The following is a 17364-nucleotide window of genomic DNA, read 5'->3' on the forward strand; positions in this document are numbered from 1 at the left end:
GATATGGCCTCATAAAAAAACAACAAAAACCCTATAACATCTACAGGTATAGGAGTTAGGATTCCAATACGTATTTGGGGGGTACACAGTTCAATCCATAACAGAATGTATCATTATCCACGTTATCCAGCTTAGGAAATGGAGAGGTACAGTAATGTGGCAAAGATTACACAGCTGTTAATGGCAAAGATAGTGTTTGAACCAATGTCTGCTGGCTCCAAACCCACTACTCCTTCCTCTGTTTCAAACTGCCTACAGTTCCTTAATGTGGCCAACCAAACTTATACAAACTGTATCAGGGACAACCGCACAGATTTGGGGGTCTTCCAGTTGCATCAGTTCTATTAGGCTTCTGGTTTCTGCTTTCTTGGGTTCTTCAGGGCTCTGTCATTGCTGCAAATCTTGCCTCTACAGCAAGGAAGGAGCACTGAAAAGAGATGCGAAGGAACAATGCTGAGAAGGACACTCACCTTTCCTCGTTTGAATCTACGAGTCCAAGACCCAGGATGCTGTTCTTGCCTGAGATCTGTGTCTATAGAGGCCTCTGAGCTTTCAAGTGAAGTGAGCCAAGTGCCAGCCCATTCACTCGCACCCCACTCCCATGGCCAGGGGCCACGCTCCCCCTCGAAGTCAGCACAAGGCGAGGTCCTCATGGGGCCTGGCCCTCTGTGTTCACGGAGGAAAAATGAAAGTTGCTTTATTCCCTGGCCTCTTCATATCTCCCATTATGAGGAGAGGGCTCCACAGTGAGGAGCCAGAGCTGTGATATTTCTGCTTCAGCATGAGAGATTCATATGTTTGACTAATCAATTCTTTGGCACTGACTTCCCAGCCTGCATTTTGTTCTCTTGCTTTTGATCGTCTGTTTGCCTTTTTGCCATTCTGCTGGTTCTTGTTTGGAGCTTTTATTTTCCAGGCCCACTTTGACCTACTCATCCTCTATATTCTTCTCGCTCTCTCCCTTTGTCATTTTCCTCTCTGATTTTGGTTTCCCTTGTGATTGACTGCATGCAGCTTCCACGTACAAGAAAAATGGAGACCCTCATGTCATGAGGCACTGATAACTGCTGGGGTTTTTTGGAAGCCAGGGGGACACTGGACCACAAATAGCCCCAGCCCCCCCAGCCAAGCCAGGCTGCAGCTCTTCTGTCTCCCCATCCCCATTCCGGCCTTGCCCTGTGACATGCAATATCTGGTGTTCATTTGGCGCTGTGTGGTTCACAAAGCCCTCTGAAATGCTCACAGCAAACTGTAAGGGAGGAAGTGCAAATGCTATTGTAAGTTACATTTTTCAGTTGAAGAAACTGGGGATTGGAAATATGAGATGATTTGCCTAATGTTCAGAGCTAGTCAGTGGCGGAACTGGGACCAGAACCCAGGTATGCTTGAAGCCAGTCCCTGTTCTACTACGCTGCTGCTGTGATTGTCGACTGATTGCTGAATTCAGCTGCTTTGTACTCAGGCCTGTGCTAAGGATGAGATGGGGATACAGAGTTGAATCAGACATGCTTCTTGTCCTTGGCACAGTCTTGTCAGGTTAAGCAGGCAGTTGCTTACCTGCCGCTTACAAGCACTTACTCTGTGCCAGACATGGTGCTGAGCACTTCACCTGTGTTAGCTCTTGGATCCTCACAGTAACCTTAGCTCAGGGCAGTAACATAGCTTTCCCGAGGCCACCATTCTGATGCCAGAGCCAGAACTGGAGCCTAAGGCTGACTGCCTCTTAAAATCTGGGCTCTTACCTGGAGAGTTGCATACATAGGGTTGTGGCAGCATAGCGGAGGGAGTCCTTCTCTGTGAGGGGTTCTAGGGAAGGGTTGCCAGAGGCAGGGATGTTTTTGAACAGGGCCTTGAGGGATGAGTAGAAGTTTGGCGAACAGAGGAAAAGGCAGGGTGTAGCCACGAGCTCTTCTGCAGACCCCGTGCACAGCCTGATTGCTGACCTGTTCTGAGATCACATTGTTTTCTAAGCAATATTCTACATCTGAGAGCCTCAAGACTGGAGGATTTTGTGGCCTTATCACCTGTTGAGACTCCTCTACAACATTCTTCCATGAGGATGGCATGAACCACTTTCTAGCCTCTGCTTACATACCTCTGGTTCTGGGTAGCTTCCTTCCTTCCTAGAAGCAACCTGTTCCATCTTTGGAATGCTTCTGTTACTGGGACTCTTTTCTTGTATTAGTGAAAAGTAGCTCCTCTTTGTTCCTTACCCCTCTATGTTGGGAAAAAGCCTCAGTGCCACAACATTTGTCCTTGGAAGCAAGAGCTGTGAGCAGGAGCTGAGGTTTCTGCATTTCTGGTTGCTGAGAGTATGTGGTATGGTGGAAAGTCCAGCAATATGGAGCCCAAAAGACCTGGGTCACATCTCACTCTACCAGTTTTGCTGTGTGACCTTATATGGCTCACTTTCCTTTTCTCAGCTTTACCTTTCTCACCTGTAGAACGGGAGTAATAATAGTCCCCCACATTACCTGTCTGAAGTGGCTGCTGTTCATACAAAAAAAAATGGCAGATGCATTCATACTCGTTAAAGTGATAAGTGCGGCACAAACAACATTTTCCATCAGCATTCTGTTGTAATGGGACACAATTGAAATTTATCCATTCAAGCTTACTCTCCTGTTACTCCATTCAGTGTTCCTCTTCATCAGTTTAGTTTATACGTATGTAATGTGTACAAAGCTGTAAGCAACAAATTCAACCCACTTTGCTGAGCATCTACTATGTGTCTGGGTCTGGGGTGGGTACAGGGAACACCAGGATTAATAAGACACGTTGCTGTCTTTGAGGAGCTTTCAGGGTAGGGGAGAAACAAGACTGAAATTGTGTGGTAGTTGTGTCTTCCAGAGCCAAAGCAGCGAAGCAGGGAGGTTCTGAGGTTCATAGGGCTCTGGGCAGTGCCACTGGGGCTCCAGGGAGGAGTACGGCAGTCGAGACCAGTCTCTGGACTTTTTTTTTTATTGTGCTTTAGGTGAGAGTTTACAAATGAAGTCAGTCCCTCATACAAAAAGTTATACACACCTTGCCATGACTCAGGGCTCTCTTCCTAATAAGACAGCACATTCCTCCTCTCCACCCTGTATTTCCCATGTCCATTCAACCAGCTCCTGTCCCCGCCTTCCTTCTCATCTCGCCACCAGAAAGGAGTTGCTCACATGGACTCAAGTGTCCACTTGAGCCAAGAAGCTCACTCGTCACCAGTATCATTGTCTATCTTACAGTGTAGTCCAAACCCTGTCTATAGATTTGGCTTCGGGAATGGTTCCAATCTTGGACTGACGAAGGGTCTGGGGACCATGACCGTCAGGGTCCCTACAGTCTCAGTCAGACCGTTAAGTCTGGTCTTTTTATGAGAGTTTGAGATCTGCATCCTACTGTTCTCTTGCTCCATCTGGGATTCTCTGTTGTGTTGCCTGTCAGGGCAGTGATTGGTGGTAGCTAGGTACCATCTAGTTCTTCCAGTCTCAAGCTGATGTAGTCTCTGGTTTATGTGGCCTTTTCTGTCCCTTGGGCTCATCTTTACTATATGTCTTTGGTGTTCTTCATTCTCCTTTGCTCCAGGTAGGCTGAGACCAATTGATGCATCTTAGATGGCCGCTTACTAGCATTTAAGACCCCAGATGCCTCTCACCAAAGTGGTATGCAGAACATTTTTCTTAATACATTTTATTATGCCAATTGGCCTAGATGTCCCCTGAAACCATGGTCCCCAGACCCCCGTCCCTGCTACTCTGGCCTTCGAAGTGTTTGGTTGTATTCAGGAAACTTCTTTCCTTTTGGTTTACTCCAGTTGTACTGACTTCCCCTGTGTTGTGTGTTGCCCTTCCCTTCACCTAAAATAATTTTTTGTCTGCTCTCTAGTGACTATCCCTCTCCCTCCCTCCCCACCCTCGTAACCATCAAAGAGTATTTTCTTCTGTGTTTAAACTTTATCTAGCGTTCTTATAATAGTGGTCTCATACAATATTTGTCCTTTTGCAACTGACTAATTTCACTCAGCGTAATGTATGTCTTCCAGATTCCTCCATGGTATGAAATGTTTCACAGATTCATCATTGTTCTTAATCATTGCGTAGTATTCCATTGTGTAAATATACCATAATTTATTTATCCATTCGTCCATTGATGGGCACCTTGGTTGCTTCCATCTTTTTGCTCTTGTAAACAGTGGTGCAGCGAACATGGATGTAAAAATATCTGTTCCTGTGAAGGCTCTTATTTCTTTAGGATATATTCCAAGGAGCGGAATTGCTGGGTTGTATGGTAGCTCTATTTCTAGCTTTTTCAGGAAGCGCCAAATCGATTTCCAAAGTGGTTGTACCATTTGACATTCCCACCAGCAGTGTATAAGTGTTCTAGTCTCTCCACAACCTTTCCAGCATTTATTATTTTGTGTTTTTTGGATTAATGCCAGCCTTGTTGGGATGAGATGGAATCTCATGGTAGTTTTGATTTGAATTTCTCTAATGGCTACTGATGGCGAGCATTTCCTCACGTATCTGTTAGCAGCCTGAATGTCTTCTTTGGTGAAGTGCCTGTTCATATCCTTTGCCCATTTTTTGATTGTTATTTGTCTTTTTGATGTTGATTTTTTGCAGTGTCATGTAGAGTTTAGAGATCAGATGCTGATCAGAAATGTCGTAGCTAAAAACCTTTTCCCAGTCTGTAGGTAATCTTTTTACTCTTTTGAAGAGCTGAAACTGAGCATAGGTGTTTGACTTTAAGGAGTTCCCACTTATCTCATTTCTCTTCTGGTGTTTGTACATTGTTAGTAATGTTTTGTATACTGTTTATGCCATGTATTAGGGCTCCTAGCATTGTCCTTATTTTTTTGTTCCATGATCTTTCTCGTTTTAGATTTTATATTTAGGTCTTTGATCCATTTTGAGTTCATTTTTGTGCATGGTGTGAGGTATGGGTCTTGTTTCATTTTTTTGCAGATGGATATCCTGTTATGCCAGCACCATTTATTAAAGAGACTGCCTTTTCCCCACTTAACTGACTTTGGGCCTTTGTCAAGTATCAACTGCTCATATATGTGTGGATGGATTTATGTCCAGATTCTCGATTCTGTTCTGGTCTGTGTATCTGTTGTTGTACCAGGACCAGGCTGTTTTGACTACTGTGGTGGTATAATATGTTCTAAAATCAGGTAGTGTGAGGCCTCCCACTTTGTTTTTCTTTTTCAGTAATGCTTTTCTTATCCAGGGCCTCTTTCCCTTCCATATGAAGTTGGTGATTTGTTTCTCCATCTCATTAAAAAGTGTCACTGGTATTTGGATCAGGATTGCATTATATCTATAGTTCGCTTTGGGTAGAACAGACATTTTTACCATGCTGAGTCTTCCTATCTACGAACAAGGTATGTTTTTCCACTTATGTAGGTCTCTTTTGGTTTCTCGCAGTAGCAAATTGCAGTTTTCCTTGTATAGGTCTTTTATGTCTCTGGTTAGATTTATTCCTAAGTATGTTATCTTCTTGGCAGCTATTGTGAATGGTATTGATTTGGTGATTTCCTCTTTGACATTCTCTTTGTTGGTGTAGAGGAATCCCAGTCTCTGGACTTTTGAGCTGGGTCTTTGAAGAGGACAGCTTCGGTGGTCCAGGAGACGGATGACGAGGAATAAGGAGTAGACACTTTGCAGGTAGTGGATTCATCTGAGTAGGTGCCTTCTCAGAAGTGGGGAGGAGATGAAGGAGTTGGAGATGACCCTGAATACATAATCAGACAAGTAGATGAGTGGCAATTCCCTTGACTGAAGTTAGGAATGCCCAGGCTGAGCAGTGAGGGAAATGAAGGAATCGGTATTGGAGTCTCAAGTTTCAGGAATGCCTGGGTCATCTGGGCGAAGCGTCCAGTGTGCAGCTGGAAAAACAGGTCTTGGAGTTGAGGGGTGAAGTCTGGCCTGGAGCTGGAGAATTGGATGGCCCTTATCTCTTTCATTGGTTCATCTAAAGTTGTAGAGCCTCATCTAGTGCTACCAGGAGTAGTAAAGGAGCAATTCCTAATGTGTTCATTTGGAGGATCCATCTACAGACTGGAAAGAAGGCTGAAAAGCATCATAAATGAAGGCAGCACAGTAGCTGATAATTCGCATTTGTTGAGCACCTCCAATGCGCAGTTCACTGTGTTACATTATCTCTAATCCTTCTATCGGCTCTTCCCGGTAGGTATTTGTATACCCATTTTACAGATCAGGCAGGTTTAGTCAGCTAAACCAGTTTCCATTGAGTTGATTTCGACTCATGGCAACCTCATGTGTCAATTAGCTGGTGGCAATTTAGAAGACAGACCACCTAACTTCACAGCTCTTTGTATTGTCCGGAATAGCAGTATGTTACCTCGGATGTACCGTTTGCTTTCTGTGTTTTTTCTTGGTGGACCTCTTCCAGTGAAGTTAGACTCCCTGATATTTGCTTTGCTTTTTTGCCCTCAGAGCCCATCTACATGGTTACATGTGTACATGCAGTATCCATCAGACATCTTAATTTTGCTGATTACCTACATGTGTTGGCATGTGATGAGGACCAGGTGAACCATCCCCTATTCATCTTTGAAACAGTATCCGTATCATAAGGGTCTTCTCTCATCTCTTTCTTTCATTCTTTGTTTCATGTCCCATTTCTTCACTATGCCTTTTGGCAGCTGATGGTATATTCTGAGTGAAATGTGCATTTTGTAAGTCATGATTTGACTTTGTATTTAAATAAACCGTGTGAACATAGAGTGCAAGATGTATGCAGGACACAGTCGGGCGTACTCTACTCTGAATTCCTCTGGCTTCAGTGGTTTTTTTTCCAAGTTTGAAAATGTGTTAGGAAGAAGACAACATTACGATAATTGGAAGTTCAGTATATCTGTCTTTTTCCTCTATTCTTTTTACATTTTTTAAGTACAGTTAACACTTCACACTTCACCTGATCCCTCCTTGGTTACCTTGGACACTTCCTTGATATTTATTTAGATGTTCATGCTACTTTCACTTTGAATTCTGTGGTTAAGAGAATCAATAACTTTTAATATAAGCTTTTTTCCTTACTGAAGATATGCAATTAGTGAATTACATACATGAGGATGTTCACCTGTCTTTTTATTTGTCAAAAGATCATGGTACAATTATGAATTATAAAATTGTAAAGAAAAGCGATTACCATCAAATCAGAATACCTGCTGTGAAGTTGTAGAAACAGCTCCTTTTATTACATTTTCCAGAACAGAGCATTTCACAGAAGATGGAAAATTATAGAGAGAACTTCATGGGTGTCATCTTGGAATTTATGAACCGTGAATAATGCATTTAATTTGAAATAGCTATTCTGTTAGCATGTGTGAATGCAAAGTTCAAAGACACCAGAGTTTGACTGTATGCTATAAGGTACAGACGATATGATCTCATTGTCATCACCAAAAATGAAAGTAAAAAATGTGCCTCTTGCCAAAACTTTTGCTACTTTTCCCAGTTTCATTTTAGGTGCCTCGTCTTGTATAACATTGGCTCTGGACTTGCCAAGTCTAGCTAGGCAGTGTTTTCTTGATTAGTTCCATCTCTCTTTGCCTATGTTATTCAGGAGCTGTCAGATAATGTCATCATTAACCCATTTTGCCGATGTGCTTGAAAAAGAATCCTAAAACTATAGATGGATTTTGATGCTAGAACTTGAAAGATAAAAAGAAACTTGTTTTCTGAGTGAATACATTTTAAGGAGAACTGAATAAAGCCAAAGGAATTCTCACGGTGGAAATGGAAACTGTCTTTAGACTCTCTGAGCACTAGTTATTTTAAGTCAAAAAATAATTTTCTATATTAATATTTTTTCTGCTCTAATACATCAAGGAGAGGAGAAGTCATACTCTGACATAATCAGCTTGGATGGCTCTCAGCATAGAGTCTTGCATATAAACGTGTGATGAATGACTTAATAAGTGTAATTGTAACTATTACTATTGTAACTATTCAGTTATAATAAAGATGCCAACTTTTTAATTTGAATTATTTATTACATCAGATGTCTTAGATCATCTTTTTGTTGATAATATGATCTATTTAGATTTCTGTTTTGGGCAGAAGTTATGGATTTCTTAAGAGAAAACAGTAGCGGTTACCAACCTGTTCCTCTTAGCCCAGTAACCTGTATGAAAATATCATGTATTTCTTTTTTAAAAGTATATGGAAACTTTGAACCATCTCTGGCTTCCAGAGTTTGAATAAATGTTCATTCTGTTTGTCTTGAAAGCAACATTATTTAGTAGAAAGAGCCCTTGCTTCAAATCCTACCTCTGTCATTTTCTGGCTGTGTGACCATAGACAAGTAACTTACCCTCTCTGAGGCTATTTTCTGATTTTTGAAATGGCCTTAATTACCCTCACCTCAGTAAGCTGTTATGAGGATAATTGTGGAAATACTTATTATTATTATTATTAATAAAAACCAAACCCACTGCCGTCAAGTCAATTCCAACTCATAGTGACCCCACAGGGCTTCCGAGGCTATAAATCTCTACGGAAGCAGTCTGCCACATCTTTCTCCGGAGGAGCTGCTGGTGCTTTTGGTTAGCAGTCAGTTGCTTTAGCCACGTCGCCCTCCGGGCTCCTTGATAATAATAATACTAAAAAAAAAAAAAAAAAACCCACTGCCATCGAGTCAATTCTGTCTCATAGCGACCCTATAGGACAGAGTAGAGCTGCCCCATAGAGTTTCCAAGGAGCACCTGGTGAATTTGAAGTGCCAACCTTTTGGTTAGCAGCTGTAGCACTTAACCACTAGGCCACCAGGGTTTCCAATAATAATAATAAAAAAAAAACAAACCCGGTGCCGTCGAGTCGATTGCGACTCATAGCAACACTATAGGACAGGGTAGAACTGCCCCATAGAGTTTCCAAGGAGCACCTGGCGGATTTGAACTGCTGACCCTTTGGTTAGCAGCCATAGCACTTAACCACTATGCCACCAGGAATAATAGCGGATCTTAAATAGTGCTTACTCTGTCCCAGACACTTTGAAGCCCTTTACACTTATTACTCATTTAATCCTCACAATAACCTTATGAGATGAGAACTGTTATTTTTTCTATTGTACAGATGAGTGAACTATAGCACAGGGAGGTTAAGTGACTTGCCCAGGGTCACACAGCCAATAAGTGGTAGGATCGGAATTCTAATGCAGAGTGTCTAGCTTCAGAATCATCACACTATGTTGTCTCAGAACCTGGCACGTAGCAGGTGCTTGATAAATGCTTCTCGTAGCTGCACCCTTTTCAGCTCAGTTACTTCAAGGGAGTGTGCTTATTCACCTTGAGTGGTATGGGCACAGTGATGGTATTCTTAGCCTATTTTACATGACCACAGGGCACTTGCCTGATGGAAGCCATGTTACTGAATAGAAGTAATATCATCTCTGACCCAAGGCCATCTGGGATCATCGTGTCACTGGGGGATCTTTAGATATTCTATTTCTAAATTTCAAAGCAAGTTTGAGCTATATTTACAGCATTTAACATATGAAAAATCATTGGGAAAGTGGACTTTTAAGTGGAACTATTGTGTAATGGAATATTTCACGTTCCGGTTCAGCCATAAAGCTCAGGGCTGATAAACAAAGCATCTGAAGCCAAATGGCTCCTCATCTGACCCCAATTAAAATAAAGATTTCATTCCATTCTGTCCTGACAGAGAGGAACATATTGTTGCCTTTAAGGGAGTTTGGTTTAGTTAATGAAAGAATTTTATTTCATCCCCCCAAAATACAATATCTAATTAAATAAGATTCAATTTGTTAAGACTTCTGGTAGGGGTATGTTAACTCTTTTAAAGCTGCCTTATCTACATGCTTCAAGATGTAGAGAATGTTTGTGAATCCCACTTTGCCATCCATTGTTTAAAGAAAAAATAAGCCCAATTCCTTCCGAAGACAAACATTATGTTCTCCAAGGTGTATTTGTTTACATATCGATTACAGCAACCTGTGTATGTAAGTAGTGCAGATTCTGTATAAAATATCACATATTTACATAAAGCCCCATTCCCTAGAAGCATTTGTACTTGTACATGTTGTAATTTACCAATCACCATAGATCTGTCCGTATAGAATATCTCACTCAGGGAGTTGTAGCTGTTAAAATATGTTAGGTAACATAAGTTGGATATTGATGCCAAATTATTGTGGAGTTCCTTTGGAGTTATCTTGAAAAAATATGTGACTGTCTAAAGAATTCATCATTTAACATTAAGAGTGAACACCAGCCAAACTCTTTATTTTTTGCCTTGTATCATGCTGTCACTGCTTTTGTAGCCTTGTCTGTACGTTCCAAAGTGCATCATGACTGCTGGGTCCATAATTACCAAGCAGAACATTTTGGTGTCATTATGGAGAAGTTTTCTTCAGCTCCACCAGGGGTGAGGAGGCAGTTGAATTGTGAGACTCTGAATCAGTGGCCTGGGTAGTCTGGGGAGCTTCAGGGAAAAGAGTCCAGAGAGCCAACCCTGTCAGGTCCTTCTCTTCTCTGGGCTTCGGTTTCTTCATCTTTAAAATAACAGAGCGGGGTCAGCAGATCTCTAAAGGCCACTTGGCTCTGCCTTGCTCAGATTCTGTATTCAGTAGAGCAGAAAGTACATGCTGTTTTTAAATCCACTAAGAATTTATAGTCAGATGCTAAGGATTTATGTTCAGAGAGATAAAAAGTCTTTAAGTCTATGGCATTTAGACCGTTTTGTTTTTGTTTTTGTTTTTGTTTTTTGAGTAGATCACTTTGCACTGGCTCCTTCTGACATTCAGCAAGCATTTACTCAGCTTTTATTGAGCACCTATTCTTTGCAGGCCTAGTGCCAGGTATATAAAGACAAATCATTTAGGCCTTACCTTTGAGGGGCTTACCTCCCTGTGGGGAAAAAAGCAAGTAAATAGCCATCCTTTTGTTGGCTGGGATCCCTACAGTGTGCCCTAGGGGTGGGGTAAGGGAAATGGGGTTAGGGACAAGCATTACAGAGGAGGGCGTATTTTGGCTGGGCCTGGTAAGATGAGTACAGTTTCCCAGAGGGAGAAGGGGAGCTCATTCCAGGCAGAGAGGTACCAGAATGAAGATGCAACTTATTGGGGCAAAGTGGTAAGTTCTGCATTATTGAAATGGGGGGGGTGGGGTGGGCTGGAGAAGAGCCAAGGGGGAAGGACAAAACTGGAAAGCCTGTGAAAAATCCTGCAAGTTTCATTCTAAGGAATATGCCCAGCATTTTTCAAACTGGTAGCAATGTGTCTTCTGTGAATAAAAAAAGTTCAATGGCCAAGAAAAGGAGTACTGGTGGTGCAGTGGTTACGTGCTCAGCTGCTAACCAAAAAGTCAGTGGTTCAAATCCACCAACCACTCCACGGGAGAAAGGTGTGGCAGTCTGCTTCTGTAAAGATTACAGCCTTGGAAATCCTATGAGGCAGTTCTGCCCTGTCCTATAGGGTCACTATGAGTTGGAATCAACTTGACAGCAATAGGTTTGGTTTTTGGTTTGAGGGGCCAAGAAACTCTGGGAATGGAGCTAACTTAGTTCTTCTCTTGGGAGTACACAGTATTCAATAAAGGCTCTACAAATCCCTAAGCGATTACACCTATTACAGTTGGTTTAGCCCAGTGTTTCCCAAACTTAATGACCATCAAACTCTTTTGAGCAGAAGACCTATTGATGCTAGGGAGTCAACCTCAGGACATAGAGCTGGAGATAGGAAGATCCACTAGAGATCTACAGTCACTGGAAATACAGGATCCAATCCGAATTTTAGAAAGATTACTGTAGCTTGGAGGAGGGATTGGAGCTGAGAAAGAGTGGCAGGGGAGGGCATCACCAGTATGAGAAAAGCAGTTAAACACCTGGTTACGCCTGGAGTTGTTCAAGGTGCATCTTAAGGGGAACTCCCTCTGAATATAATTCATGCTGCCTTCAGGGCTGCTATAGGAGTCTTATGTGAGTCCTACAGGCACAAGACTGGCAGCCATTCAAAAGCTCATAGGGAACATTGGTGACTGATAGAGGAATGGGCTCTGTGTTAGGAGGCTAGAGGCAAAAGATGAAGACCAATCTGATGGGTATGAAGGTAGGGCATAGAGAGGGTGATTGACTATTTAAGGCCACATGGCTGATAATCAGTCTTTATACCTGTCTTCACTGACCCCAACATCTATGCTCTTAACACTGAACTATGCTACCTGCCCCAGAGAGCTGCCACTTAAAAGCACTCACCATCTGCCAGGCACTGTGCAGAGTACCTTACATGCATTTTTTAATTTACTTTTCCAGCAACCCTATGAGGTAAGCGGTATTATCCCTGCTTAATACATGAGCAAACCAAGGCTTTGTTAAGTAGCCAAGTTCACAGGTAGATATTGCAGAGACAGGGTTAGTGCTTCAGTCTGTCTGCTTACTGTTGTTATTAGATGCTGTTGAGTCGGTTCAGACTCATAGCAACCCTATGCACAATAGAATGAAACACTGCCCAGTCTTGCACCATCCTTACAATCGTGATTATGCTTGAGCTCATTGTTGCAGCCACTATGTCAGTTCACCTTGTCGAGGGTCTTCCTCTTTTCCATTGACCCTGTACTCTGCCAAGCATGATGTCCTCCTCCAGGGACTGATCCTTCCTGACAACATGTCCAAAGTACGTAAGATGCAGTCCCACAATCCTTGCCTCCAAGGAGCATTCTGGTTGTACTTCTTCTAAGACAGACTTATTTGTTCTTCTGGCAGTCCATGGTATATTCAATATTCTTCACCAACACCACAATTCAAAGGTGTCAACTCTTCTTCAGTCTCCCTTATTCATTTTCCAGCTTTCACACGCATATGATGCGATTGAAAATACCATGGCTTGGGTCAGGTGCACCTTAGTCTTCAGGGTGACATCTTTGCTCCTCAACACTTTAAAGAGGTTCTTTGCAGCAGATTTACCCAGTGCAGTGCATCTTTTGATTTCTTGACTGCTGTTTCCATGGCTGTTGATTGTGGATCCAAGTAAAATGAAATCCTTGACAACATCAATCTTTTCTCTGTTTATCATGATGTTGCTCATTGGTCCAGTTGTGAGGATTTTTGTTTTCTTTATGTTGAGGTGCAATCCATACTGAAGGCTGTGGTCTTTGATCATCATTAGTAAGTGCTTCAAGTCCTCTTCACTTTCTGCTCATTGCTCCCCCTAAATAATTCTAAGGAGGTGGTTCATATTGCTCAGAATGTCTCTCTATAGACATATTAGAAAATGAGTGGCTTTATTTTTGGTGCAATAATACTCTGACTGTGGGCTGATAAGTTGAGCTAGATGGTTGGATCCTGGCCTTGATTCTGAGATGAGAAACCCAGGTTTGGTCATGATTCTGTCTTTTAGGATGATGTCCTTGCATTAAATTCCATGTATATTATTGAGCCCCTACTGTACTCCTGGCACTGAGCTTAGAGCTGGAGACACGGGCTTGACCAAGACACTGTCTTTGCCCTCACTGCCAAGTGGAAGAGACATGTAGGGAACTCACAGTGCAGAGTGAGGAGTGCAGTCACAGAAGCTTTTTCAAGTAACCCAGAAAAGGGAGGGCGTCACAGAAGGTACGTCTACAATGGGTTTTAAAGAATAAATAGGAGTTTGCGAAGCAGTGAAGGGGGGAAATAATCTGATGAGTTCATTTTTCTCTCTTGCAATCGAATATTGATGGCCCACTGAAGGACAATAGCAGAACTCATACAGAGCTTGAAATTGTAACTCTTGTTGCTCCACTGTGCTTCTAAGAAAAATCCAATCCCACCCTGTCTGCTAGCCTGACATGATTGGAATCCTCAGATGCGGTGACCGATGAAGGCATTTTGCGTCTGTCTTCTCTGACTGGCATTAACAAATGTATGTTAATTTAGAGACAAAGATCTTGTTGCATCCAGGTGGCCTGCTTCATTTAAAATAGTTCAAATGCTGGAACCTGGGGAAAGATAAGTTTTTAGTCTCTCTTCTTTTCTATTAACCCCTCATGTAGGCTGATTGGCTAGAATGAGGGTGGGGCTTTTTTTTGCTGGGGCTTCCTTGCTCATTGATCCATTCAGCAGTGGCAGAATGCTTGCTCCATGCCTGGCACTGAGAGTATAGTGAGGGAAGGACATAGTCCCTGCTGTCAGGTGCTCATGGGTAAGTAGAGGGGCCAGATGTGTTTAATATGGACAGGAAGTGCTGTGGGAGCTGCCAGCTGCTAGTGTAGCAGGTAGTTAGCAGCACTTCCCCAAAGAGGTGACAAAGCTGAACCTTAAAGGATGAATTACCACCACCACCCCCACAAGGGGGAAGGACAACCAAGATTAACAGCCCAAGGCTGATTCCTATAAGGCAGCAGTCAGACAAGCCTCCTCTCTTGGCCATCTTTACCAACTCTGACACCAACCGTCCATCCCATGCACTCCCTACTTCCCTGCTACATTCAATAATTCATTGCAATGGCCACACAGAACTCACAGACCATACTCATGATTATGGGGTTTATTAGGGACGTAACAGTTACAATTCAGGCACAGAAACACTCAGGATACAGTTCTTCCATCGGGACAGCTTCTCCCCAGCTGTACTCGAAGACATGCCTCTCCCTCACCCTCAGTCTCTGCCCAAAGGCGCTCAGCTTTCTCTCTCAGTGGGCCGGGAAGCCCACTGCACCTTCTCCTGTTACTGGGTCTCTCTTGCTGGCCTCTTTCTTGGTGGTGGTGGCCTCTTTCCTGCCTCCACGTGGCTCATTTCAAGCCCCGCTGGATGGCAAAACTGACCAATCTCTGGTGGGCCACAGTTACTCTATCACACAGTCCCACCCAGAAAGCCTTCCCCCAGAGCTGATGCCCTGAATTTGGACTTCTAGTCTCCTAGATTGTGAGTGTCTAAATTTCTGTTTGTTAAAGCCATCTACTTATGGTATTTCTATTATTGCAGCACTAGATAACTCAGAAAGTCCCAAAGCCCTGTCCCCCGACTCCTGCCGCATTATACCACTCTGCTCACATCTCTACTGTGCCACTTCTTCTAAGTTCTCAGCTATTTTGAAAAGTATTTTGCTTTACTCGTAGTTAAAACTCTTTCACTAGAGAAAACTTGTTGACCTTTGGTGAGTAAGACATGACATGGAGTAAAAGGATAGGCTTTGGAGTCAGGGAGACCTGGGTTCAAATGTCAGCTCTGCTCTTGCTTAGCACACCAGTGATCTTATACTAGTTACTTCCCTGGTCCTCCTAGTAAGGTAGGGATAATGATTCCCGCCTCACAGGGATGGTCATGAAGACTAAGTGAGAGAACGTGTGTAGAGCTTCTGTGTGCCAAATAGACAGAGTGGGCACTCTGTAAACATTAAGTGACCTCTATGCCTTCCCTTGTACAGAACTTTTCTTTATAATTAGAATTCCCAAGTAGTTATTCCACCCAAGGCTTTACATATTTTAACTGCCTCATAGTGTCAGCATGTAAATTCTTCTATTAAAAGTGTCTTTCTGACATGAACCCTAAAATTGCAGACTCTTTTGCATATCCTGTACATCTCCTCATACACTCTTACGGCTCCTCTCATGGTAATTACAACCTTTCCCTCTCCTAGCATGGGGTTTGGGTTGATGAGGTGACTTTTACCTTTTTTATTTCGCTTATAAATTCAGTATCCTGGTTCCCAAGGTTTGGGACTTATTTGAGAAGTGAATTGATTTTTTTTTTTTTTTAAAGTGGAATGGAGATAGGAGGAAGGGGGGAAAAAAACAAAACTAGAAATGGCCAGTGCTTATATGGTCAGCCACATAAGATCCATTCAACACGCTTAGTTTTTACAATTTACAAGGCACCTTTCTTTGCCACTGATAAGAGTATAAGAGCAAGTTGGCAGTTTACCTCCAGAGCCTTAAAAATGTTCACACCCTGCAGGATTCAGCAAGCTGTACCTGAGTCACTACCACGTGCCAGGCCCTGTGTTAGGTAGTTGCCCCTAAGCTCCAGCCAGCCATGGACACAGACCTTTCCCAAACAGTGCTGTAGTGTTGCAACAAGGGGAAACACATGGGTTGTGGAGCCACACAGGTGGCATGCCAAACCCAGCCCCATGAAGGGATACCAGAGCTCAGTGTTGACAGTTGTTACTCAGTGACAGTTTGTAGAGGGCACTGCACATAGAGGTGAGAGCCCTGGTAGCTGTATGGTTGGGATGTATAAGGGGAGGCAGGTAGTGCTGGGAGACAACACTGGAGAAATAGAAGGTGTCCGGATCTGGGAAGCCCAGAAATGCACATTCTGGTCCTCAATCCAAAATGACCCTAGAGTCCCCAGCCACTTTGATGTCCAGCACAATGCGAGCAATCCAGTGAAGATGGTTCCCACCTACAGCGCCGGCAGTAGCTACCTGGGCTGCATTTTTTTCTCCGCATGCTCCAGCACATCAATAATGGTATCCTAATACCAGCCCTAATTACATTTTATCACGGTCCTGAGCGCACTGCTGACCTGCAGACCCTTCCAAGTGGGTCTGATTCACAGGACATTTGTGCAGTTGTGCAGGTTTGAAGAGGTATTTGTTCTCATTTTGCCTTTCCTGTCCGGCAGAAGTTTAATTTGTGTAAGGCATCTTTGGTAATTAACAAAGTGTGTTCTGTGAAGTGAAGCAGGAAAACCTAGGACCGGGGAGTCTTGCTCTGTGTATTTATGGATCTGGTTGTAAATACCAGTGAAATCCTTAAAATGAAAGCCTATTTGAGTTTAAAAAAAAAAATGAAATAAAAAGAACCCACACTGAACATGCCTCTTCAGAATCACTTGATGATGCTTAGTTACTTGAACTCTGACTAGTACTTAATTTTAGCTACTTTTTTTTTTTTTTCTGTTAAAAGCACCCAGGAAACCTGTGAGGCTTTCAGATCTTTACATTTCCTTTTTTGGGAGTGATGGCCGTGCTCCTCCGAAGTTTGTTTCTTACCTTTCCACCTTTGAACAATTGATTTTGATTAGAAACATTACTCCCAGCATTTACTTTGACATCCCTGACTACAGTCATTTTGATTTTTTTTTTTTTTAAACAAAATCGTGACAGGGACATCAATCCTTTGCCTGGTGTATGAAGGCCTGGTGTATTAATTGGCTGTCAGATTCTGAAGAAATAATGGATTAATGTGCTTGATCGTAATGTTCTGTTCAGAGACTGAAGTTTGATCCTGATGTCCCCAGTCTCTCTGCTTAATGCAATTACAGATATGCATCAGGACATTTGAGCGGATTGCATTTCATTAATATGATTTGAGCGGACAACATTAGGCTGCTGTCGGCTCCTCTCTGACAGCTAATTACTAGAATGAAGTGCGTATACCACTAAGGAACAATGGTGCCCTTATTGGGGCC

The 17364-nt window shown here is 42.8% G+C and overlaps 1 protein-coding gene across 26 annotated transcripts in view; it reads left to right on the forward strand.

The window, feature by feature from the left end:
* The window catches only part of DENND1A (DENN domain containing 1A), a 566188-nt gene that overhangs the window by 430374 nt on the left and 118450 nt on the right, over nt 1-17364 (forward strand). The window lies entirely within an intron of this gene.

The sequence above is a fragment of the Loxodonta africana genome, chromosome 9, assembly GCF_030014295.1.
Source record: "Loxodonta africana isolate mLoxAfr1 chromosome 9, mLoxAfr1.hap2, whole genome shotgun sequence".
NCBI lineage: Eukaryota > Metazoa > Chordata > Mammalia > Proboscidea > Elephantidae > Loxodonta > Loxodonta africana.